Source organism: Tenrec ecaudatus, chromosome 3 (genome assembly GCF_050624435.1).
Source record: "Tenrec ecaudatus isolate mTenEca1 chromosome 3, mTenEca1.hap1, whole genome shotgun sequence".
NCBI lineage: Eukaryota > Metazoa > Chordata > Mammalia > Afrosoricida > Tenrecidae > Tenrec > Tenrec ecaudatus.
Window position 1 is genome coordinate 152,268,579 of NC_134532.1, and position 26,447 is coordinate 152,295,025.

The window sequence follows — 26,447 nt, forward strand, 5'->3', positions numbered from 1 at the left end:
GCTGTCTCCTTCACCCACTTTTCTGGTGTTTGCCACCCTGGGAGGGGGTTACATGTCGATCATTGTGATTGGTTCCTCCTTTCTCCCCACACCTTCCCTTTGCCTTCCAGGTTTCACCATTCTCATTATTGGTCCTGAGGAGTGTGTCTGTCCTTGCTTCCCTGTGTTTCCAGCTCTTATGTGTACCAGTGAACATATTCTGGTCTAGCCAGATTTGTAAGGTATAATTGGGGTCATGATAGTGTACCCACCACAATCAACTAGCATTAAAGAAACGTTGTAGGTTTCATTAGTCCTATACTGCACCCTGGCTGGCTCGTACCTTCCTTGTGACCCTTCTATAAGGGGATATCCAATTTCCACGGATGGACTTAGGGTCTCCACACTCCCACTCATTCACGCTGATCTGATTTTTTGTTCTGGGTCTTTAATGCCTGATATCTGATCTCAATGATACCTCATGATCACACAGGCTGGTGCGCTTCTTCCATGTGGGCTTTGTTGCTTCTCTGCTTGATGGCTGCTTGTTTATCTTCAAACCTTTAATATCCCACAATTATATCTGTTAGCTGGGCACCATCAGTTTTCTTCACCACCTTTGCTTATGCAACCATTTTTTCTTCAGTGATCACATTGGGAGGGTGGGCATCATGGAATGCTAGGTTATTAGCACAAAGTGTTCTTGTGTTGAGGGAGTACTTGAGTAGAGGCCCAATGTCCATCTGCTACCTTAACACTTAACATATAAATATACATACATAGAGTTATTTACCTATCATTATGTATAAAATATTTGCATATGTTTATGCCTATGTCTATAAATGTCCTTTGCCTCCTAGATCTTTGCTTTACTTCCGTTTACTTTCCTCTTGTCCCACTCTCATGTTCGGCCTTCCTTTGGGTTTCAGTAATTTTTCTGGGCTACATTGCCCTTGACCAAGCTTCACCATGCATACTTCGACGTCCTCACCTTTGATGTAAGATCACTCTAGTTCCCTTGTCCCTGGTTTGTGGACACCCCTCTTCCCTTTCCCGCTTCTCCCTCTCCCATGTTTTCCTGGAACAAGAACATTCTCAATGACTACAGTGGGGAGATCTTGAACAAGTTCTGCATGATGGAATACCACCAAACTACAGGCACCCTCAGCACCCACTTCAGAAACATGTCCCTGAAATGGATTAAGCAGTCTGACCACCAGAGAGCAGAATCTGTGACTGAAAAAAAAAAAATTCACCAACCTATTTGAATCACAGTTCAGTGTCTGCGGAAATGAGCTGGTTTGGGGGGTCACGATCCTGTCCCTTCCAGTCGTGGTGATTGTTCATGGCAGCCAGCACAATACATTGACCACTGTTCTCTGGGACAGTGCTTTTGAAGAACCCGGCATGGTGCCCTTCACCGTACCCAGCAAAGTGCTCTGGCCACATCCCTGTGCGATGCTCAACATGAAGTTCGAGGTAGAAGTGCAGAGCAGCTGGAGCCTGGCCAAGTTGAACCTCGTGCTCATGGTGCAGAAGCTGTTCAATAGCAACAGCAGCCATCTGGAGGGATACAGCACTGTGTCCTTGCTCTGCTCCTGGTTCAATAGGGTTAATTTGCTGGAAAGAACTACACTTTCTGGCAGTGGTTTGACGGAGACATAAAGGTACTTAAAAGGCACCTTGAGCCTCACTGGAATGATGGTGCCATCTTGGGTTTCATGAACAAGCAGCAGGCCCCCAACCTCTTCATCACCAAGCCTGTCGGCACCTTCCTGCTGAGATCCATCAACTCTGAAGTCAGTGGCATCACCATCACCTGGAAGTTTGACTCTCCAGGAAGAACGTTTTGGAACCTGATACCTTTACTACCAGAGACTACTCATTTCGGTCCCTGCCTGCCTGCCTGGGTGATCTGAATTACCTTATCTGTGTGTTTCCCGACGAGCCCAAAGGCAACGTGTACTGCAAATACTACACGCCAGTCCCCTGCGAGTCTGCCACTGTCAAAGCTGTTGACAGATATGTGAAGCCACTGATCATGCAGGTGGTCCCTGAGTTTGTGAATGCATCTGCTGACTCCTCCAGGGGCAGCACCACCTACATGAACCAGGCCCTGTCCCTAGTCATGTACCCGCAGGCCCACTAAAACATGTACAACCTCGATTCTGTCGTCGACACCAATGGGGATTTCGATCTGGATGAGACCATGGACATGGCACGGCGGGTGGATGAGCTCCTAGGCTGACTAATAGACACTCAGTGGATCCCCCATGCCCAGTACTTCTCCATCCTCAGCAGAGGCACTGTGCTCATGGGTGTTTTAATTCCATGGGTCCATGTTCATTGTTGCATTGTTCCACGGGAACATTTGCTTCCAGGAATTCCCTTGCTAATTTAGCTGTAGACTTCGTCATTGAGTCTTGTTCTGGAAGACCAACTATTCAAATATTGTTCCTTTTCATGGCATCTGTCATTAATCTCAGGCTTTCTTCAGCCTTTTTGTTTATCTTGTTTGACTGCCTTTCCCTTTACCCAAGTCCGCCTTATTGTCCTCGAGATCTCTGATATGGTTTTCCTGCTGTTTTATTCTCTTGGTGAGGTCTCTTGTCTTGTATTTTGCTTCTGTAAACTGATCCATTAGTTCCTGTACAGTAGAGCCCCGGACCTCACACTAATCTGTTCTAGAAGGCCCATCAAGATGTGATGCAGTTGAATGTCAGATCATTTTTTTCCCATAAGAAATAACTGGAAACCAATTAATCCATCTTGACCACTAAGTTGTTACTCTAACCTTGCCTTTTTATATAAAACATTACACAGAAATTTCAGGATAAAGAAGTTCAAAGTTAAGTAACATAATTTAAATAAGAAACACAACATTAAAACACAGTTTTATGCAACTACAGTATGGCCCGTACCTTGAGATTGATATTCAGGGTTTTGAGGCATACTACTGGCTGCATGTTGTTTTTGGAAGAGTTGGGCACCATGTTCCAGGAGACTGAGGGGCCAGAGCTCTTTCTCTGTGTTACTAGTAAGAATGGATCTCGGGATCACCTCTGGCCTCTATGGTGGTGGGTCTGGCTCCTGTGTAGGCAAAGTAGCCTGGTGACTCAGTGTGGGGTCTTGGGCTGGGCAGTGACTGTAGGTGTACCACTGGACCTTCAGACAGGCCTGCAGTGAGGACACGGGTGTGGCCTAGACTGTGTGTCCACAGTTTCCAGTCTTTTAAAGATTCTGTGGCGTCTTGGGCTGTGGCTTTCAGCCCCTGGATTTTCCTGTTTTGTTATGTTAAAAATCCTAGGTTGTGCTCTGGTGATCAGAGTTCTGCCTGTCTTGTGATGCTAATATTTTGCTAATAGACCAAATCCAGGTTTCTTGTGGGTTCAAAGTTACACAAAGTAACACAGCCTGTATTGTAAGCATTAAATTATTATGTTTTTCTTTTTATAATGGGCTTTAGGCATTCTCTGGTATCAAGGCTGTGGTGTGCTGTCCCCAGGGAAGGGGAACAAAATTAGCAGAGTGGTTTGGGAGTCAACTGGATCTTAAATCCCCCTCTGCTTCACTCCTGTGTCATTCCTGCCTCTCCAGCACAGCTATATTATGGGTAAATTACCCCGGGGCTCCTGGATTGCTGCAAATTAGTGACTAATTCTCTGTCATTACCCATGTTTTCAGGGAAGGAGCTGGGGAGAGGAGGAAAGTGGATTGCTAATGTAGTCACTTCTAAATCCAGTCTGAACATTTGGCAGCTCCCTGTCAGTGTACTGCTATAGCTATTGTTGGATGGTCTTCAGCAAAATTTTACTTGCATATGATATCAAATAGAATTGTTCTACAGTTTGAGCATTCTCTTTGGTCATCTTTGTTTGGACTAGGTACAAATAAGGACCTCTTCCAGTCAGTTGGCCAAGTAGCTGTCTTCCAAATTTCCTGGCATTGACAAGTGAGTGCTTCCGATGCTTCATCAGCTGGTTGGGATATTTCCATTGATATTCCATTTATTCCTGGAACCTTGCTCTTGGAAAATACTTTCAGTGCATCTTGGACTACTTCTTTCAGTGCTATTGGCTCTTGATCATGCTCCTTCTTGAACTGGTTTCATATTGACTTGTTTTCCTCTGGGTGACTGTGGGGATTATAGTCACTGTGTATTCTTTCCATGTTCTTCTGATACCTCCTGCATCATCCAATATTGTGCTCACAGCATAGTTCAGGATTCCAACTCAATGCTTGAATGCTTTGTTGAGACCTTTCCATTTAAAATATGTTAAACATGTTTTCCTTTATTGTTTTCTAACTCTAGATATTTGTTGATTTCATTATAGTATTTGACTTTGTTTTCTCAAGCTTCAAAGTTTTCTGTTCAGCTCTTTGACATCCTCATTTCTTCCATTTATGTTAGCTACTCTAAGGTCAAGAACAAGTTTCAGAGTCTCTTCTGACATCTACTTCGAGCTGTTCTCCTGTTCCTGTCTTTTTAGCATCCTTTTGTGTTTTTCATCAATGACATTCTTGATGTCCTTCCACAGCTTATCGGGTCTTTTGTCGTTAGTGTTGAGTCCTTCAAATCTTGATTTGATCTTGACTTGTTTTAAATTTCTTCAGCTTGAACTTCCATACGAGAAGTTGATGGTGTGTTCCACAGTTGGTCCTTGGCCTGGTTTTAACTACTGCTTTTGAGCCTCTTTGTCATCTGCTCTCATAGAGAGCTAGCAAGTAATGTATGGGTGATTATCTGTGAGTGGGAAGTGACTTGATGGGACCTAAGGATAGTAATATTTGTAAACTGAAGTACTAATTATAGTTGAGTCTAGAATTCTCAAGCTACTATGCACTCCCTATTGGAGAGAATGTAGATATGTTTAACATGGCCCTCTGAGACTCTGAATATTTCCATTGTAGATCTCATGTTATTAGCGACTGCTACTCCCCACCATCCTCCCACCTTTTTTTTTACTGTAGCTCTGCTGAACCCTCAATTCCCTAAACACACGTTATTTTCACCTTCTGATTTTGTTGTTATATGTGCTATTTCTTTTGGAATTTTAAAGCATATCCATAAATTTTCCTTTACCTGGAAAATACTAGATTGCCTTTAGAAAATAGAATGAATTTTTGCCTTGGGTTTGATAGAATATGAAATATGAGGGTCACATATTTCTGTTATACCTAAGATAAGGCATTTAAACCCCCTGGCACATATGGCTTCATAGAATATTGTCTTTGAGAAATAAAAATGGGAAACACGTTTTCCTTCATGCTGCAGTTTTAAAAATAGCAATTTAAGGGGTATTCATGGGTGGCACAAACCATTACATACTCACTGACTCACAGCCATGCTGGTGGTTCGTATATCGCTGGATGCCCCTCAGAAGAGAGACCTGGAAATCTCTCAGAAGCTCCCAGCTACTGGAAACCATAACAAACACACATAGCTCTGCTCTGAAGCACACGGGGTCACAAGGAGCCAGCCTTGACTGGACAGCAACTGATTTTTTTGATAAGCGGATGGGTATATAACCAAAAGTAATGATCATAGGATATATTAGAGGAAAAATTAGAAAATGCTTTGAAAAACCTCAACCTCCTAAGAAACATGTTAGGTAGAAATACTTTGTAAAGAACTGAACAGGAATTTCCTTTTCTACTGAAATTGTACTTTCTAAAGAGGGGTTTCTTATTCTGCAGGGGCTTCGCAAGACCTGCACATTCCCTGCACCAGTGCAGGCACAAGCTCCTTGAATTAATGTGTTCCCAATTCATGGTGGCTGAAACAATGGGCTCACGCCCACAAATAATGGTCAGGATGGCATGCGACCTGGGCTGCTTCCGTCTGCTGCATTGAGGGTCACCGTGCGTCGCAACTGACTTAAGGACACCTAACAGCCGGCACATTTTATAGGATGTACATGTTTCCAAGAGAATCCTTAGCCTTAATCAGCTTTTCAAAGTACCCTCAAGGACAATTGACCCTTCAAACTCTGTTAATGTTCTCTGGATAAGTTAGTGTGCTTTTTCAAATAGAATATGCACATAGATTGAGGACAAAACTGGAGAAAATATGTCTCAGTCATGTAATGGTCTATGTTGCCTACTGAAGTACTGGACTTTTAATACCAGACTATTAACTGGATCATGTCCTTTTTCCTTGTTACAAAGGAGCATCGTTCTTAAATGTATGAGTAAACCCTTCTAGTCCGATAGTACGTTCTACCCAACTTTGAACGACCTGTTGGGGTGAGAGGAGAACATGATGGAAGATGCTTTTTGAAAGCAACACTGAAGATAAAATAACCCCCTGAAAAGTAGGATTCTTTGTGTTTGGAAGTTTAGGAAATGTATGGTACAGAAAGATTAATGCTTTGGGTGAAGAGATCTTCATTATCTCAGCCAACACTGCTTTTCAGAAGCAGTGACATCATTGTTGCTTCACTGACTTCAGATCCAGCAAAGACACAGAAGCCCATGAACTTAGACAGCTTCTTTGTCAGACATGGTGTAGAAAGAGAGACACAAAGCGCGTCCCTTTGAGTCATGGCAGGCTTTGCGACTCCTTTCTTGGGCCTTTGTGAAAGCACATGACTGGGCTTGTAGAAGATTAACCTCCTAACATTTCTGTAAAAAAAAGAAAAATTAAACAAATGCAAAGCAGCTCCCTCACCTCCTTTCCTCTCTCTTGTGAGTTCAGTATTATGGTGGGCAGTGAATTATTTTGAATTCCCTCCGAGAGGCCAGGGCAGTCAATGGAGCCTGTGAATGAGCGCTCTCTGAAGGCTCAGTTGTGGGTTTTCTTGGGCTTTCTCTGTTCTTTATAGCATTATTCCTCTGAAAGCGCTCGCTCCAAGACTGGGGTCCCTCCAGAGACCTTTAGAGTGCTGGAGGGAATCCGTCCTTTAATCTATTCCTTCCTGTGGGAAATCAGTATGGAAAACAGAGTGAGCTACTGTTTACATCTGGCCATCGCTTGCTGACATTTAATTTACCTCCGTTCTTTTCTTCAAATCGCTTTTTCTCAAATTCGCTTCTTCAGTAAAGGAAACACAGCATGTTCCCCAGACGGGATACATGGCTTCTACTCTTAACTTTGTCTAATCATGTTTCAGAAATGAAGAATGAACGGTCTTGCCTCTGTTTCCTACTCTAATAGCCAGCTCACTAATCCAGCAGATATTGTATGTTGTCCTTACATAAGTATACATGATTGTTATCATGTAATACACAATCTCCATACCTTAGCTCATCTCCCTAGCTCTGAGTTTATCAAATTGGACTGTGTGTGTAAAGACTTGGTTATTTTGTGGTTGTTCACTTATGTGTCAAACTGTTGTGACAAAAGTGGTGACAGTGATAACACAGGCATCTCTTTGGGGATGAGACAGTAATAGGGAAGCAGGATGGTGAGGGACGTCTTCTGCTCATTATTTATTGCTTGAGTTTTAAAATTTGTTCATGTGTCCTGTATTACTTATATAAATACGAAAAGTTAAAAGAACAGAATTGGAGATGTTTATTCGTTTTTGAAAAACCGTGAGCCTTTAATTCAAGCACTCTTGCCTATTGTTTCGACACTGTCCTGTCCTACACCATCCTCACTCTTGTTAAAACGTTTGAACTTACTCTCATGGCCACTGTGTCAAGTGGCCCTCTTTGTCCAGAGCCTTCCTCATTTTCGCTGCCTCTCTACTTTAGCAAACATGATGTCCTTCTCCAGGGCCTGGCCTCAAAAAAACAAACAGACAAACAAACAATATCCTAATTCACTTGTCCTCAGACCCATCAAGTTGATTCCAACTCAGGATGAGCCTCTACGTTTCACAATAGAGTTTCTCTGAGGGGTTTTCCTGGTGGTGATGGCTTGGAAGCAGAGCACCACGCCTCTCTCTGAAGCAGGTCTGGGTTGCTTTGACCTGCCAGTATTTGGTGTAAAGCTTGACTGCTGCACTACCAAGGATCCTCGCAGGAAGATTTACTCGGGGGAGATAGGTGTAGATAGAAAGTTAAGGGCCCTAAGCAATTCTTGGCAGTGCTTCCCCATTCCTTTGTCCCTCGATGGGATGATGAGGCTAAAAAGATCCCCGTAGCTGCCTGTTTCAGGGAAAGCTTCTGGATTCGCAGCAGTGTCAAGAGCCCACTGTTTAGGAGTCAGGAAAGTGAGTTCTGGTCCTCAGACTGTTTAGAGCTATGGGATCTACGGGCATCTGTTGAGCTTGCAGTCAGCCTTTACTGGGATTAGGCGTTAAAGATTCTTAAAACTCTTATACTCGAGGTGTTCAACACAAGGCTTGGCACCAGGAATGTATGCTCAGTCTACGATTTTTGAGTAAAGAAGTGAAAATACATCATTTTTCTGATCTTCCAAAATAGGGAAGTTGACGTCGGGTGGTTAGAAAGGCGCGCTGGTGGTGTAGTGGTTATGCATTGCGCTGCAATCCACGTGGTTAGCAGTTTGAAACCACCAGCTGCTCTACTCCTGAGTCTGTAAAGAGGTACGTCTTGGAAACTCATGGGGCAGCTCTACTCTGCCTCTGTGAGTCGAAACAACTTGGTGGCAGTGAGTGAGAGTGGTTAGAGTTGCTCGTTAAGTTGCCTAAGCTTCTTTCCAGCACCAAGACCCAGATTGCAGGCCACCCACACCCAGGGTTTGTTTGTTTGTTTCCACTTCTCTACACAATATCCTATTTGTCGTAGCCGTAAAAGGTTGCCATCCAGTTTCTCTGTTTCACTGATATCCCTGCTACCAGTATACTACGTTTTCTAGTTTGTTTAGCCTAAACTATTAAGCAGCCTTGCTTCCATTTGGGAAGGCTCTAATTAGTTTGAATTATAGATAATTGCCATTTTTAAAAGCCGCCCCCCCCCCCACCAAACCCACTGCCATTGTTGCGACTTCAACACAGAGTGACCCTATATAGGACTTCCAAGAACATAGACTTTTACAGGAGCAGCATCTTAATCTTTTTCTGGGAAGTTGTTGGTGGCCTTGAACCACCGACCTTGCTTGTGGTTAGCACTAGTCCAACAATTAACCAAGGTGTCACCAGATCCCTATCATAGACCCTATGTTTAGTATATTGACAGTTGGATATAGGTAATTTCAAATGGCCCAACCAAAGATACTTCTCCCGACATTAGACCCAGAGATTTAATCTTTGCATTAAAAATTTCCATGGATTTCCATTATCCCCACCACCTACCCCCTTCTCCTAAGTCACAAGGGCTTTCATGAGTTGGCCTTGGTTTCCTGGCTGGCGCATCTGTGACCAGTCTCTTTTAATGTCTATAATTCAACTGCACTCATATTTCAAAGCCTACACTGCTAAACCTTCCCTTCACTGCAAACCTTTGTAAGCAGCGTTTCCTTCGCCGAAAACACTGCTCTTCTCGGCTTTCCCAATTCTCAACTATGTGGCTTTGCTTGTTCAGCACCTATTTTATCAGTGAGGGAGACAATATACACATAAGAAACATATATAAATGTAGTATTTTGGAAGTGAAAATTATTATTAAAAAGTACTTCCCTGGTTAATACTCTAACTCTGTATTTTAAAGGCTCCATTTAGCAATCCCTCATACACTCCCTGCCATTCAGTTGATTGACTCACAGCGACCCTATGAGACGGGGGAGAGCTGCCTTTGAGGGTTTCCATGACTGTCAATCTTTCCAGGAGTCAACAGGTTCCACTGTCTCCCACAGAGGTACTGGGGGCTTCCGTGTACAACCCTTGCAGTTAGCAGCCCACCAGATAGCCCACTATGCCTCCAGGGCTCCCCTGATTGAACTCGCTGCACTGATGGGGTCGCATTAACTGAAACTAAGAGGAAATAGATTCCCTTTTGTGAAGCTCTGTGTTGCTGTACGAGTCCCTGAGTGGTGCAAATAATTTGAGCTCAACTACTAACCTAAAGGTTGGCAGTTCAAACTCGCAGAGTGGTCCCATAGAAGAAAGCTAATTTGCTTTCGTAAAGGCTACAACAAAGAAAACTGTGAAAAGATTCTATTCTGTAACATACAGTATTACCATGAGTTAGAATTACCTGAATGGGAATGGGTTTTTGTCCATTTTTTTAAATTGTCCAACAAACCAGTGTTGTTTTCTAAGGTAGTTCTTTCTCTTTGTGGACTCCAGGTGGTTTTCTGTTGATCAACAGATGAAAGGAAATAACTCAATTTTAGACGAGGCACTTTTTTTTTTGAGCCCAGGAAGGAGTCATCATTGGTAAGGTTGGAAGGCATAACAGTTTTAAAGAATAGAATTTTATTTTTTAGAGTAGATTTTTTAATACATGTTTAAGATTTTTATACAGCAATCTGTGAAATGAAATTTTTCCAACAGGGGTTTTTGCTATGCTTTGGAACACTGGAAGGAGAGAAATGCTGCTAAAACTTTCTCTCTTAATTCATACCCTTTTTCTCCTTTCTAGGTAAAACTCTTTGCCAATATTATGAGTAATAAACATAGGAAATGTAGTTATTTTTAGGTGACAGTTATATTTTCATAAAGAATGAGATAATAGGAAATGAGTTTAGTGAAATAAGTAAAAAAAAAATACAAGCTTTGGAGCGAGGTAACTTGGCCTCTATCAATGTTCATTTTCCTGTGCCTCAGACGTCTCTCATGTACACAGGCACAACAACATTATCTTCTTTGCTGAGTTAGATGAAACAGAATGCAGAGAAGAGGACCTGGAAAATGTTTATCATAATCATCAATAAACGTGCTTCATATATTTGACCAAAATGGCTATGCAGAATTCAAGGGCTTGAGAAATGTTGCTCGATATTTTATTAATTTTGTGCAGGAAGCCCTACTGGTACTCTGAGCTGAGTGTTAGGCTGCTCAGCACGAGGTCATCCATGCAAACACACCAACGGGGTCACTCCACTGGAGAAAGAGGAGGTCGGCTCACCCATAAAGGTGTACAGTCTCGGAAGTCCTGCGTATGTTCACTATGAATCAACATGGACTCATAAAGGCATTGGGTTTGGTTTGGGGCTTGATTTGTATTCATATATTCTCAAATTAATACTTGAGATATGTATGCAATTTTAGTTAATGTTTAACAAATGATTACCATGGTAAGCCTGAGACTGTTCATTCATTTTTTTAATTAAATAAAATTTTTATAGACATAGCTTCCTTATTCCAGTATAACCTTTCCCTTCCTATACAGTTCTGTTGTCCTATCCGGTGGAGCTATCCAATCATCAATGTTTTCAACATCCTCCCCTCCCCCCTCATTTCATGTACCCTCAGGAAACCCATACTCCTGTCATTGTCTCTGAGGGGTCATCTGTCTTGACTACCATGTACTCAGCGATCGTGAATGTACAAGTGAACGTACGCAAATCTAACATGATTAATGAGGCATATCACATAAAACCTTAATAGGAAGTGGGGAAATCATAAAGAACTATAGGATTGTTGTGGTTCAGCAGAGCCATACCGCACCCTGGATTTATCCTCTGTTCTGTGAGGCTCTTCTGAGAGGCACTGTGCAATCATCTTGCTGGTGGACTTTCAGTCTCCACTACATCTACTCCCCTTTGTATCGGTTTGGTTGCGTGTTTTTTGAACTTCTAATACCTCTTCCTGTTGATACGTCATGATCACCCAGCCTGACGTGTTTCTTCCTTGTGGGCTTTTTTTGCTTCCCTGCTAGATGACCACTTGTTTAACTACAATCCTTTAAGACACTATAGCTTTTGATCAGCTTTCTTCACCACATTTGCTTATGCCCCAAGTTGAGACTGTTATGTCTTAAAGAGGCTTGCTTACATAGTTGGCACTTGGCTGGTATTTAAGAACTTGGGTTTTTTGCGTTCCTAGCATTTGAACTTTCCACCGTTTCTTAGAGAGCCTAGACTGTATGCGCAAGCATTTTTGTTTATGGTGAATACCTGCTGCCTTCAGAAATCTGCAGATGTTATACGTGCTAGGCAGAGAGTGTCTATATTACCAGCCTCCAGTGAAAATAGGTACTCAGTCCTAGTAAGTTGGTCCAGGAGAGGACATTTCACATGGGTTGTCACAACTCCTTACTGGAGGAACGAAGTGGGTCTCCACTTGGAGAGCAACCTGGTTTCCTTAGACTTCACACCATAGACCTTTTCCTTTTGTGTATTTTAATTTATACAGTAAGTCCACATAATGCCAGTTTATGGACAACTCCTACTTCCTTTTTAAAGCTGTATAAATTCCCCTCTCTTTGACCCTTCTTCATTCGTCTCCCCTTCACTTACTGTAGGTGCATCTTTTAAGTCATGGAAACTGACACTATTTTCATTTCAAAAACACTGCAGTCGAGTCCAGCGACGTACGGTGACCAATAGCACTGTACTGGGCCTGAGACTGGAATCCTTTGCAAGATTAGCAAACCTTGTCCTCTTAAGTGGCAGGTGGTTTCAAACTGCTCACCTGGAGGTTTGGAGCTCCATGTGCAATCACTGTGCTCCCAGGGCTGCTCCTGTTCCCAACTCACCTACAAGTCTTAACTTAAAGACACCTCAATCAACAGGAGATTGTCTGTGTCCTTTTACGTCACATAATAGTAACCAAAAAACTGACCTTGGGCTGAGTCCTACGAATCTTCACAGTGGATCAGTGAACCTCAGACAGAGTCTTGGGCACCAGAGATATGGTATGACCTTTGTATTGCTTAAGATACAGGATTATCTGCCACAACAACAAAAAACCTCAAAAATGCAATGAATGGAACAAGGAAGAAATTTATTTATTTTCCCCAATCTATAAATCCAGAGATTGAAAGATTACTAGTCCGACAAAGGCACATACAGTAGCAGACATAACACAAATGAATGAACAGTGTATGCAGAGAATGGAAGGTCTACGGAGATAACACTGTTAATAACTGCCCCCCTTCTCATTGTATATGAGTACAGCACAAATACAAGGGGGCTACAAAAGCTTATGGAAATGTGGAATTAAAAGGTAATGAATTTGCTCCAGACCTTCTGAAGCCTCCTCTTCTCTGTGCCTGAGTCTTTATCTCTTGTCCTCCTTTGGACATTAAAATTTAAGCAAGCCCCTATTTTAGTGAAGTGGCTGCTATTACTAATTATTGGTCATGGTTTAATGCTCTTTGCTCACTTGGCTACTTACTTACTGCTTTGGTGTTTAATTCCTTTCTTTTCTACTACCTAATGATGCCTCTTTTGTTGAACTTCATTTATTTAAAGTGTCAGTCATATTTTATGTATCATTTCAAAATTATTCTCTTTTTTTGTGGGAGTTAAAACACAAACATTTCTAATAGTCCGTTATGGTTTGATTATGATTAGTGATCTGGTGCTTCGTTTTATTCTTGTAAAAATCCGTACTGTACTGACATCCTAGAGTTTTATTGTTTTTATAAGCAAATTTGGGAAGTTAAGTAATTGAATACTCCTGCCCTGATGACTTAGTGGTTCCTAGTCCAGCTGCTAACCGCAAGATCAGCAGTTTGAAACCACCAGCTGCTCCTTAGGAGAAAGACCAGACTTTCTGCACCAGTCAAAAGTTCCAGGGTCAGAAACCCACAGGGGTTCGTTCTACCCTGTCCTATAGCTTCACAAGGAGACAATCAACTTACTGACAGTGAGTTAGTTGAAGCGTCTTTGATTAATTTACAGGGGAAATACTGAGTAAATTATCAGCTTATTTCTAGCATATGGTATCACCATCAATAAAGGCTTTAACATAGCTTTTAGTTTTTTCTTCCTTTCCATCTTCTCAGAGTCCTTCCTTAGGCTGATGGCTGTTGAATTGCCCCCAGCAACTCTATTTTGTATTTTGTCTACGGGTTTGAAAGTGAGTGGATCACTGGGGGTGGACCATAAATTTAGCTTGGGAAAAACGGTCCTATAGTTTATTTAGATAAGAATACTGCAGGTACTTATTTGTAATGTGCTGCTCCCTACCAAGAGCAGTTACACTGTCACATTGAGGAAAATCCTAAGGAAAGTGTTATTTTTCATCCAATAGAGACGGTATCTTTATAAGTAAATCCATCTACCTTGGTTAGAACACATGATCAAAAAAAAATCCCACCTTTTATTGTTTTAAGAATAAACTACTACCTATATTTTTCTTTCTATTTATAATGAAATTTGGAGCAACTAAATGCTAGCTACAAATAAGAGTATTTACTCTGATAAATAGATTCCTTAGTCTCTCTTCTGTAAACACTGCTTCAGTCCCTGACTCTGCCCAGCTGTCATATAACATTGCCATTTATTCTTGGGAAATATGCATTGCCATCAAGTCAATTTGGGTAGACTAGAATCACAACCTCTAATTTCAAATAAATATCTCAGAATACATATATATTTATTCAGTGGTGGATATTATTCATATTGGTTGTGTATATAATGCACAACTTATTTATTCAATAATAATATTATGTTTTTATCCTATGAACAAAAGAGATGCAAATTGCCTGCTAGTAATTAAAGTAAATTAATTGACTATAAGTGCAATCTCTGGATGGTACCTGACAACAACAACAGCAACAATTTATTTAGTGATTCCCTGGACTTAAGTTGCTATACTTTGATGTTAGAAAATTGCTTCTTTACTCTGATGTTGCTAAATAACATTCTTTAGGAACTTGCAAAAGGGACTTTTTTCATCTTTTGTTAATTACATGCTGTGGGACAGCAATAGTAGCATTTTAAGTCTGAGCCTTTTAATCAGCTCTGGGAATAGACTGGCTGTTTTGTATTTTCTTCAGCACCAGTTAAGTTGCCCTAGGCACCACATTCATGTTAATTTCAAGGGGAAATCCTTTTTGTTTTATTTTCTTTATCTCTTTTTAAAAATATTTTATTGTCATATAATTCGCATAGCACACAATTCAATAGTTCATCACATAAAAGAACTGCGCAATCATTACCAAATTGCACATTGTTATTTCCACATTTCACTGCAGCTTTCCTTCCATACCCCGAGCAAATTATTGATCCAATTATTGTGTCTACCGATTTACCTGTTCTGGATTTCATATGCAGAAAAATAGACAAAATAAGAAACAACCCAACCCAACAAGGACAGAATAAAACAGAGAAACCGCAACCAAAAGAAAGCAGAAAGTATAAAAATGGAAAAAAAACCAAAATGGGTCAAAAGGGAAATTAAATGATCAGGTGGTACCTTTAATTTAGCTCCTTCTGCAGTAATCCAGTTCCAGTCGCTCTCTCTGTGGTACCACGGATATTCATATGGCTGGTGATTGGTCTGCAGTCAGAGGGGATTCTCTGGAGGTCTGTTACAAGTGGAACTCTGCAGATGGACTTTGGGTTTCCACTGTCATTCATAGGCTTCTGCAAACCTTAAGCTCTCATACCATTCCCTCCTGTAAACCCTAGACCCATAAGGATCATTGAGGAGAAGATTGGTACAATCTTAAGGGCCCCATTGCATGGCATACAGAGACTACCAAATATAAAAGAACCACACAGTGGAAGACAAAATACTTATACATGGATTGGGAAAAAATCCTTATGACACATGGACAAAGGACTAATTGATAAAATCTATAGAGTTCTGCAACATCTCAATAAGAAAAAGGAAAGTAATTCAATTAAAATGTGGGCAAACGACATGAACAGACCGTTCACCAAAATGACATTACATAGCTAACAAACCAGGAAAATAATGCTCATAGTCCCTAGGTATTTGGGAGATGCAAAGAAAAACAATAATGCGATGTTAACATACCCACAATGGTAATTGATATTTTATGACCGATATCTACAGTGAGTTAAGGCTTACCCATGATAAGGCCAGTATATACCTTCAATCCTGACCCTTTCCTCTGGTGTCAGCGTATAGGTGATTTGACTCTGTACTCTAACTTTAAAAATTCAAGCGCAAGAACTGGCAGTGGAATAGCATCTGGCATCATTGCATTTACTAGATGGCTGTGGCTCATGCTAATGTATGTTAATTAACATTGAGAAATTCGATTGTTTTCGTATTCTAGACTCTTCGGTAGCAAACCTTGGAGAAAAAAGGTTCGTGGGATTTTAAAACTGAATTGTGCCCTGCTGAGTCTGAGGATCATTGCAATGGCCACATAAACTCTACTCAGGGTTCTGGGGCTTGTTAAGGAAATAGTAGGTTACCATTCAGGATCAGGGCCAACTTAGGTCAATTCTTCGGTCAGGACAGCTTCTTCTCAGTCATGTGCATAGACAGCCCTGCTCTGGTCTTTCAAAGCCGAGTTTAGCCTCTGCCCTGCTTGGCAAGTGCTAGCAAGCTCTTTAGCTCTGTAGCATTGCCCCGAAGGGCCTGGAAGTACACGGATCTTCCACGAAGCTCCCGTGAAAAGTTACTCTGCTATCTTTTTCCACACCCACTGCAACCATCTTGTCCTCTGCACAGGGAAGTGCACTGCACCCTCGGCTGCCAGTCTCCCGTTTCTGTTGTTGCTGTTTCTCTATGGCTGCTTCCCACCCTCGTTTGCCATCGTTCGTGTTACCACTCTTCTTCTCTCTTCTTCTGGGTGAGAGCAAGGTCCCCGCTTCCTGCCTTGGATGGTGCATTTTAAGCCAGCACGGTGGCAAAACTGAGCTGTATGTCATTCTTCACATGGTCCTCTACTTCTCCGCTAGGGATCTGCGCACAGTGTGTGTTTAGAATTGTGCGGCCTCTCTCTGTGACTCTCTCCTTCTGGGTGCAGTGAATGGCATGGGGAGCCCCTATGGCTGTGAGTCAGGAGGCAAATTAACCTTTACCCACCATCCTTCCTTATCTTATTCTGGTGCCATCTGTACTTATGATGCTCTGCTCCTCTTGCTAGAATTGATCATTCTTCTAATATACTCACAATGAAGGGGGCTTCTTAGGGATTTTTCCATCTTCTAGTGACCTCAGGAAACAATTTTGTTGTATGTTTATTATAGTCGAATAACAAGTACTCAGCAGTACCAGACGAGGACTGATTACGTTGATGGTAGAATGTGTTATCACCACCAACAGCAGATAAAAACAGTGGGGAAGGCATATCAGTCTGAAATGGAAGAGTCTTTCTACTCATAGGATCGATTACAGGCCATACTCTGCTCCAGGAAAGGAACTACTTGACCAGCAGGAACTCATTTAAGCAAAAGTTAAACTATACTAGATTCAACAGCAAACTGGAGGGACTTTAACTGCCTAAAAAGATATGTGTTATTTGGTATTTTGGATGTTTCTTTACATTCAAACCTATAAATTACACATAATTCCCAACTTGGGCCTTTGGAAGACTAGGGTACAAGCTCTTTTAATCCTTGCCTATGTGGGATTGGAATTAGCAAGAGTAGGATGGGAGATCTGGGATATGAGAAAACAGGCGCACATTTTGAAACTGGAACGTTTATGTGCGCATAGCATAATATAGTATCGTCATGCGATGTCCTTGCAGGACTGGGCAATTAAAGAGATGTCTTCAGTTGGCTGGGAAATAGTATGCGTGTTTGCATGTGTATGTGTCCATGTGCGTGTGATTAAGACAGAAAGACATGGTGAAGCAATACTAGACGAGAGAGTCTTTCAGAGAGAGAGAAACATGATTAATGGAACAATGCGAGGTTCTATATTAGTTTGACATTGATTTATATTTTACATTACTATTGCTTTCTTTTATCTAGAGAAGCTCATTTGAGTTGCCCATTTATAGTGATCTTTTATTTTCATTTTTGCCAGGTCTTCATAAAACTATCCGGCATAAACTTGATGATTCTGTGTAACTCATCCTCTATTAAAGACGATCACATTTTAAAAAACGATGTAGCGGACTAGAACCGCATTTTAAAATATGTCTAGAGACATCCTGGAATTTCATCTGCAGGAAGTCCTGGAGATGCTCTCTGAACTTGAGGTTTTGAGATGACTCGATCTTAACAGCCTTCAGTTTTGTGTCTCTTCTAAAGATTCATATTACCCTCAGTGGATGTACTCCTAGGTCTACTCCTGCTGTCAGTTTGTTTGTTTGCTGCTTTCAGCTTTTTAAAGAAGTTCTCTGCTTGGCAGATTTTCAGAAATGACTACAGAGACCCTGAGGAGAAAAAGAGATTACCATCCGGTTCGGCCTGTTGTCTTTCTTAGGTAGTGTCTGCTTGGTCACGTCCATTTCCTCGCAATCCTGCACGCACCAGAACAAAGCGCTGCCTGGACCCCAGCCAGCCTCACAATAGTTCCTCCGTGTGAGCCCCTGGGGCAGTCACAATTTCATCCCGTTTGGTGAGGGTCCTCTTTGCTGCAGCAAGGCATCATGCTCTTTCTAGGGACTGGTTCCCCTGACGACATACCCAAGTCCATAAGACAACGTCTTGCCATCTCTGGTCCTAAGAAGCGTTCCGGCGGTGCTTTTTCAACACAGATGCATTGGTTGTTCTGGCAGCCTGTTGTATAAGAAATAGTCCTTACCAACCCCACAACTTAAAGGGACCGGTTCTTCTTTTGTCTTTGTTATTCCCTGTCCAGCTCTCCCATGGATGTGAAACCAATGAAAAGTCCCTGTCCTGGGCCAGGTGCACTTTAGTCTGAAAAGTTACAGCTTTGCCTTGAACCCTTTTAACGTTTTCAAAATGGTGCGTTTTGGAAAAGATTTGCTCTGTGCAATTTGTCTTTGATATCTTACTACTGCTCCCATGCACGTTGATTATGGATAAAGGTAAAATGACATTTTCTGCATTTATTTTGTTGTTCACTGGTCCAGTTGTGGAGACTTTTTTTTCTTTACATTGAAGTGTAATTCATATTGAAGTTCTTAGTCTAGATTTTTTTCAGGTAGTACTTTAAGCCCCCTTTGGTTCATGAAGCTACGTTGTATAAATTTGAATTATGATGCCTCTCCTAAATATCATCCAGGTTACAAATTTTAGTTCGAAAGTCTATTACAGTAGCTCTTCTGCATTTTTGTAGGTTGTTAATGAGTTTTTTCCTAATCCTAATGCAGAATTATTCTCCATCTTCTAGTTTATTTGCTCAGACTGAATAAGTATGCCAAAAGAATATAAACCTTATTTAAGCCATTTGTGATTTGAACAATGAACCTTATTATGTATAAAGGCTACCTATTGGACTATCTGCAAGTTCACCATGTGCAAATTTGTAAGTAAGTATAATTTGTAAGTAGCTATAATGTTAGAAATTTGTAAGTAGCTATAATGTTAGAAATTTCACTTAGAGCTGATACTATTTGTTCCACATTGTTAGTCTACACTGCACACTGGGGCACAGTTTTTCAGCCTCATATATAGGAAGACTACTACTATTTCCTGTTGAAATGTTCTTCCTTTGGTTATAAAAATATCCCCCCAAAAGCAGAACTCAGAATTTCGAATGGTAGGAAAACTGGTATTTAGCCATTAGGTACAATTTTAAGAAAAATAACTTCTTGGTTCATGGACCCTTATATTTTGACTGCTGTGGAAATAATAACCATGCCCCTCGCTTGCTCATAGCATAAAATATCACATACAGGAAATCCACAAAATTACATATAGTTTTGCTTCTTAAATGGAATTTTAAAAGGTCATTCCTTTGGTACATAAGGAAAATAACTGTTAATATCTTAAATGTCCCAAAGGGAAAAAAGATGTGAATGTCAGTTTCTTTAAATATTTGAAACTTTGGAAATCCTAGGAGGTACTTCCATTCTTTATGATAGGAACACGGCGAGTCAACATTGAATTAATGGCAGTTGGTTTGGTTTATTTTACTTCATTATGCTCTGAACGTGTATTGGAGGCATCACTGTAGGAGACATGCAGCAGTTGTATAATAAATTCAGATGGTGATGCTGAAAGACTCATACTAAGCAAAAGCATTAAATCTAAAACACAAACATGTTTCTCTTCAGTGAAGACTAATTGCTACTGCTCTCACATGTAGATAGGCAGCATGGCCAAGCTGGCCAGTCCTTTTATCCTTCTTTTCCACATGGCTTGCCATGTGGTTTTCATGCCCCATCATTGATTGATTGGCTCACTATTAGAGGAATCCCTTTCTCTTTGGCAGAAAGCATTTTTGTTTGATTGCTCCAGCGTGCCATGTAAATTTAACAATTGTCTATGTGTTCCCTGGCATTAAAAAAATTGTATTGCAAATGTTGAACGTATTGCATCATGTGAGTATGAATTTTGTACTTGGCGGTTGAGCAATCGGCATAGGTGGAATTCATACCGGCCTTGACGAGGTTACATTCCTGTCATTAATCCCATGCGTGCTTTGCTACACTCGCTTGTGGAGAGTGTCTGACATGTACAGAAGACGTTCGCCTCCCTCTCTTCTTCAGGGAATATTCCCTTTAATGTTATTTGGCATGGATACACTCAAATTCTGGTCTATTTCAAAAAGTGTAATCCATTTGTTCTTTTAAACTCTCTGGCTCCTTATATTACGTTTTCTCTTCTTTCATAAATCAGATCACCTGAGCAGACAACCCAGGACTAGTGTCGATCCTAATGTTGAGCCATGTATCGTTCAACAGAAAGTGAAAAATTATAGCCTTTATTCTGCAGAGTTTTAAAGATCTCGCTCCTGAATGAGCCTGTGACCCTTCCACAGTCCTATTCTGGGTGATCCCTTTAGATTTTATGTCTATAAAATCAACAAGTGTACTTGAATTTAAAAATCCCTTGAGTTGGTTAGGAACAAAGAACTTCCCAGGAGCATGTAGGTGACGAATGAGGGACAAAGAGACATAAGTAGAATCAGGCATACTTACTTCCTAGGCCACATACTCAGGCCTTCAGTGGTTGGGTTTTTTTTTTTTTTTGGTAGTAGTAGCTGTTTATGGTGTATCCCTCTCTTTGGAAGGTGGGGCTAGATTGCTGTCAGGTTCACTGTTGTCTTTCCTTGGGCGAGGGAGGAGGGACTAGATTGCGGTCGGGTGCACTTTTGTCGTTCCTGGGGGAGGGGGTGCTAGATTGCTATTGGGTGCACTGCTGTAGTTCCAAGGTAAGGAGCCCTGGTGGTTCCACTCATAAGCATTCAGCTGATGACTGAATAATTGGCCATTCAAGCCCATCTAGTGACTCAAAGGTGTAAAGATCTGGTGATATTTTCCAGTAAAGTTCAGAGAAAACAGACAAGAAAAACAAAACAAAACCCAGAACCTTCAATATGAAGTCAGTTCAGACCCATAGTAGCTTTAAAGTAGTTTGTTCCATAGGCCTTGCAAGGCTTTGCTTTTTATAGAAGCAGACTGTCATCTTTGTCCTAAAGGTGACTGGTGGGTTCAAACTACTAGCACTTGGTTAGAGCTGAGTACTTAATCGCTGTGCCACCAGGACACCTCCAATAAGGTCACTGCCTATAAAATGCTATGTCTAAGTTCTATGTCATAGGGATCGTTGTGAGTCAACGTCAATTTGATTGCACCTGTTAACAAATGCCGAGTTAATCAGTACTCAATGTAGGCATGTAAGGTCAATTTGTATAGTTATCTGGCATAACATGATCAAGCATTGTTTTAGACTGGGTTCTCTAGAGAGACAAAACCAGATTGCAAATTATATATATATATATATATCCATATATCTATATAGGTATATAACACAAGAAATGAGCAGTTACATTATATACATATAGATAGATATATAATACTAGAAATCAACAGTTAAACTATAAAGCAGTACAAATGCTCAGTGCAACTCATTCCCATGAAAGAGTTGTGAGACACTGGCAGTCCTTCAAGTCTTGAGGGCTGTCAGGTAGTGCTCTGTAGAGAGATTCAGGCTATCCTGGCTCAGGCAGCAAACAGCAAGACAGGTCACCAACTGTCAGCCAGGTTACCAACAGTCAGTCCCCAGCACAAGAGATGTAAATTCCAATTGTTTGGTGAGGGAGGTCTTAAAGGGACCTCAAATTACAGTGACACAGTCCACAAGGTAGGTGTCCCACAGGTAGTGTAGCTTGCAAATTGAGGCACAGAACAAGCAAGGTAGCTGCACATTGGTCTGATGATCAAAGAGCGAGAGACAAGAAAGGCGAGGCTCACTGAGCCATTTATCTTTCCACCCTTCAATTAACCCCACATGTGTTTATCAGCCAGGCTGGCACAATAAAATAATTTCCTCAAGCATTCAGCTTCATCAGAGATTAATAGAAATGAGGCACTATTTTTTTAACAAACAGTTAAGTAGTTACTTGCTCAAATGTACTGAGTGCTTAGTCTTCTGATTATGCCACAAAGACTCTGCTATGGTTCTTTTAAGGAGCCTGGTGGCTTAGTGATTACATGTTGGGCCGTGAACTCTATGGCTAGCAGTTCAGGCTAGCAGCAGCTCTGCGAGAGAAAGGCTGGGCTTTGTACTCCTGTAAACCGTTACTGTCTCAGAAACCCCCAGGGAGGCTGCTATGAATCGGCATCGACTCAATGGCAGTGAGAGCTGCGATGGTTTTTTTAGTAGAGCTGGTCAGTCTTTATATAACACTTCCGTCTATGCAGATATTTAACTTTTTTATTGTCTGATCATATTGTTTTCATTAGGTACTATTGAGTTGGCTTCTTAATGCAATGTATATATGACAGAATGAAGTGCTGCTTGGTCCTGTGCATTCGTTGCTATGTTTGAGCCTATGTGGCAGTGACTGTGTTAATCCATTGAGTTGAGGGCATTCTCTTTTGCTGATTCTCTACTTGACCATGCATGATGTCTTCCAGGGACCGGTCCCTTCTGTTAGCATCCCTGAGGTCTGTCAATCGAAGCCTTGCCATTGTAAAGAGCATCCCTACTGCTCTTCTTCCAAGTCAGGCTTGTTAAGTTTGTCTGGCAGCTCACCTGTACCCAGTGTTCTTCATATATACCATAATGCAAAGGTATCAAGTATTCTCTACTTTCCTTATCACTGCCCATGTGTCACATTTAGGTAGGCATGTAAAAAGCTTTAAATAAGCCATGACTTGAGTGGGATCCTTATATACACCATTGTATTATGCTTTATGACTTTCCCAAGGTTTTTTTTACCCTCCTCACGTTTTGATTTTTTTTTCAATTAACTTCCATACCTGTCTAACAAGAGTATTATTTAATAATGGAATCATATTTACATGTTCCCCGTTGCTCTGAACTAATTGATCAACCTTTAGAAATAAGTTTATCATCTCAAATGCAGAGAACCAACAGATAACCCTAATGCATTCCTTGTAGTGAACACTAGAGGGGAACAGCCATCTAGACTCTTGGTGCTAAATTGAAAATGTCTAATTTGAAGTACAGTATGATTTACCAAATGCTTATTCATTATGAAGGAGGCCTGGTTGTAATCGTGACTAAGAGCTCAACTAAAAAGTTGACGGTTTGAGTTTACCAACCACTCCACAGGATAAAGATGTGGCAGTGGGCTTCCACAAAGATTTATAGGCTTGCTATTATTCAGAACTGACTTAATGGCAACAGATTTGGTTTTTGGTTTATTCATTCTGCCCAGTGATTTGTAGTAGTATTTACGGGAAGTACAAACAGCACCATTACTTTATGTGGAAACCATTTAAGGAACTTTGGTTAAAAAACTTCGTCTGTTAATAGAGATAAGTTTTTAAAATATAAATTTAGATGGGACCATTTATACTTTATTGATTTTAATTCCATGTATAAAATAATTTTTTTCATAGGGCATTTTTTGAAACTCTTTTTTCGTGTTTCCAAGCGCATTCTCTCCATTACTTATCTGTCAGTGTGGTGTACTGACATCAAAGTTGTGTGACACTGGCTTATGTTTCGTTGTGATGCTGGAAGCTGTGTCACTGGTATTTCCTATGCCAGCAGGGTTACCCCAAGGGAATTGGTTTCAGGGGAGTTTCCAGACTAAGAACAGACAACAAGGAAGGGCTCAGCTCCCCACTTCTGAGGAAGGAGCCTTATAGCCTTACTCATAGCTGTGAAACAATTGTCAGCTATGCATGGAAGCAGAACATTACCTGAGATGGTGCCACAGGATGGGTCCCTTGGGTCACAGGGCACTCAAAATGTGACTCGAGAGGAGATTTCCCAGAGTGGAGTCCACCGTGGGGACAGTAGGGAGGTAGAGCCTGTGTAAGCAGAGCTTTGGGGGTTTTCATTTTTTGATGGGGCACAACTTAAGGGAAGGAGAAACAGTTGCAAAAATCTGCTAATGATGAGAATTTGGAATATGTGAAGTATGAATCTAGGAACACTGGAAGTTCATGAAGAAGAAACAGAATGCATTAAGTTCAATATGCTTGCAATTAGTGAGCTGCAATTGGCAATTTGGAATTAGTGTGCTGGGAAAAAGCAGTTCAGAGGGATGGCATGGCACCCGTTGTCATGAGGGACATTGCCAAGGCAATCGGGAAGTGCCATGCTCTCACTTATAGGATTACATCCATCTCCCTTGAAGGAAATTCAACAATGCAATTATTATTCAAATTCATGCTACAACCACAAAAACTAGTGAGAAACAAATTGAAGAATTCTATCCAGGACTTAGTTATAATTTGATCAAAGATGTGATCAAGATGCATTGACAATTATTGGTGATTGAAATCAAAAGCTGGAAACAAAGAGGAAGGAACAGTAGTTATAAAATATGTCCTTGGTGATAGAAATGAAGCTGGAGATCTCGTGACATAATTTTGCAATACCAACTACTTGTTCACAGCAAATGTAAGATATGAAGGGAAAGGGCTGAATAGAAAATGTCAAATGGAAGCGAGAGAAGACAAAGCCAAATATTTTAATGAAATGTTCAAAACCTAACATTAGAAAACCTAGCAAATCCAGCAAAAGAAAACATGCTCAGCATATCTTAAATTGAAAGAACTCAAAAAAAACTCAAGCTTCGAGTTACAACTTAAAATATCCTATAGGCAAAATATTGAATGATGCAGGAAGCATCGAGAAAAGATGGGAAGAATATATAGAGTTTTTGTACCAAAAAGAAATAATTAGTCCACCTTCCACCATGACGGGAGGTATCATATGAGCAAGAACCAATGGTGCTGAAGGAAGAAGTTCAAGCTGCACTGAAAGCAATAGTCAAAAACAAGCTCCAGGAATTGATATACTACCAAGTGAAATGTGTCAACAAGCTGATGGACCACTGTAAACACTCACTGGTCTATGATAGGAAATTTGGAAAACAATTCCTTGACCAACTGATTGCAAGAGGTTCATATTTTTACTCATTCCAAAGAAAGGTGACCCAAGAGGATGCTCAAATTATAGAAGAATATTACTGATATCACATGCAAGTAAAATTTAACTGAAAATCTTCCAGTGTTTGACCAGTACCCTGAGAAGGATCTTCCAGAGCTACAGCCAGATTCTAAGGAGGACATGGAACAAGGGATATCATTGCTGATAGCAGATGGATCTTGGCTCAAGTCAGAGGATACCGGAAAGATGTTTACCTGTGTTATTTTGATTATGCAAGGCATTCAACTGTGTGGATCTTAGCAAACTGTGGATGGATAACCTTGAGAAGAATGGTAATTCCAGATAACTTCATTGTACATATGCGGAACTTGTGTAAGGGTTAAGAGGCCGTTGTGTGAAGGGAACAAGGGGATACTGCATGATTTAAAACCAAGATAGATGTGAGACAGGATATTATCCTCTTACCATACTTATTTGGTCTGAGCAAATCATCAGAGAAGCTAGCTTATATGAAGAAGGATGTGGCTTTGGGCCGGAGGAAGGCTTATTAACAACCTGAAATATGCAGATGACACAACTTTGCTTTCTGAAAGAGAAAAGGGCTTAAAGAACTTCCTGGTGAAGATGAAGGTTTTCAGCTTTTAGAATGGATTATAGCTCAATGTAAAGAAACCCAAAATGCTCACACCTGGACCAATGGTAACGTCGTGCATGATTAATGGAGAAAAGGTTGAAGTTGCCAAGGATTTTATTTTGCTTTAATGTAAATCAATGCTAATAGAAATAGCTGTCAAGAGGTCAAAAGGTGATTTCATTAGGTAAATCTGTTGCACAGACCTCTCTAGATTATTGAAAAGCAAGGCTGATACTTTAGGGACTAAGGTGGACTTGACCCAAATCATGGTATTTTCAGTTGCCTCATATGCATGTGAAAGTTGGACATTGAATAAATAAGACCTAAAAACAATTGATGCATCTGCATTTTTGTACTGAATTTGTAGTGGGGAAGAATATTGAAAGTACCATGAACTGCTAAAAGGAGAAATGGATTTGACTGGAAGATGTATGACCAGAGTGCTCCCTTGAGGCAAAGGTAGCAAGAGTTCATCTTATGTACTTTGGACTTGTTGTCAGGAGAGGCCAGTCCCTGGAGAAAGACACCATGCTCGGTAAAGTAGAGGGACATTGAAGGATGGGAATGCTCTCTCAACAAGATCCACTGACGCCTGGCTGCAACAATGCACTCAACAATGGGGGCAATTGTGAGTGTGGTGACGGACTGGACTGGGTTTCATGTTGTTGTACATGCGGTCACTGTGGGTCAGAACTGCCTAGCTCAGTGGCAGCT

The 26,447-nt window shown here is 41.0% G+C and overlaps 1 protein-coding gene and 1 pseudogene across 1 annotated transcript in view; both read left to right on the forward strand.

The window, feature by feature from the left end:
• ADAMTS3 (ADAM metallopeptidase with thrombospondin type 1 motif 3) overlaps positions 1-26,447 on the forward strand; it is a 298,163-nt gene that overhangs the window by 156,939 nt on the left and 114,777 nt on the right. The gene's annotated exons all lie outside the window — the stretch shown is intronic.
• Positions 1,050-2,227, forward strand: LOC142443085 (signal transducer and activator of transcription 5B pseudogene; annotated as a pseudogene).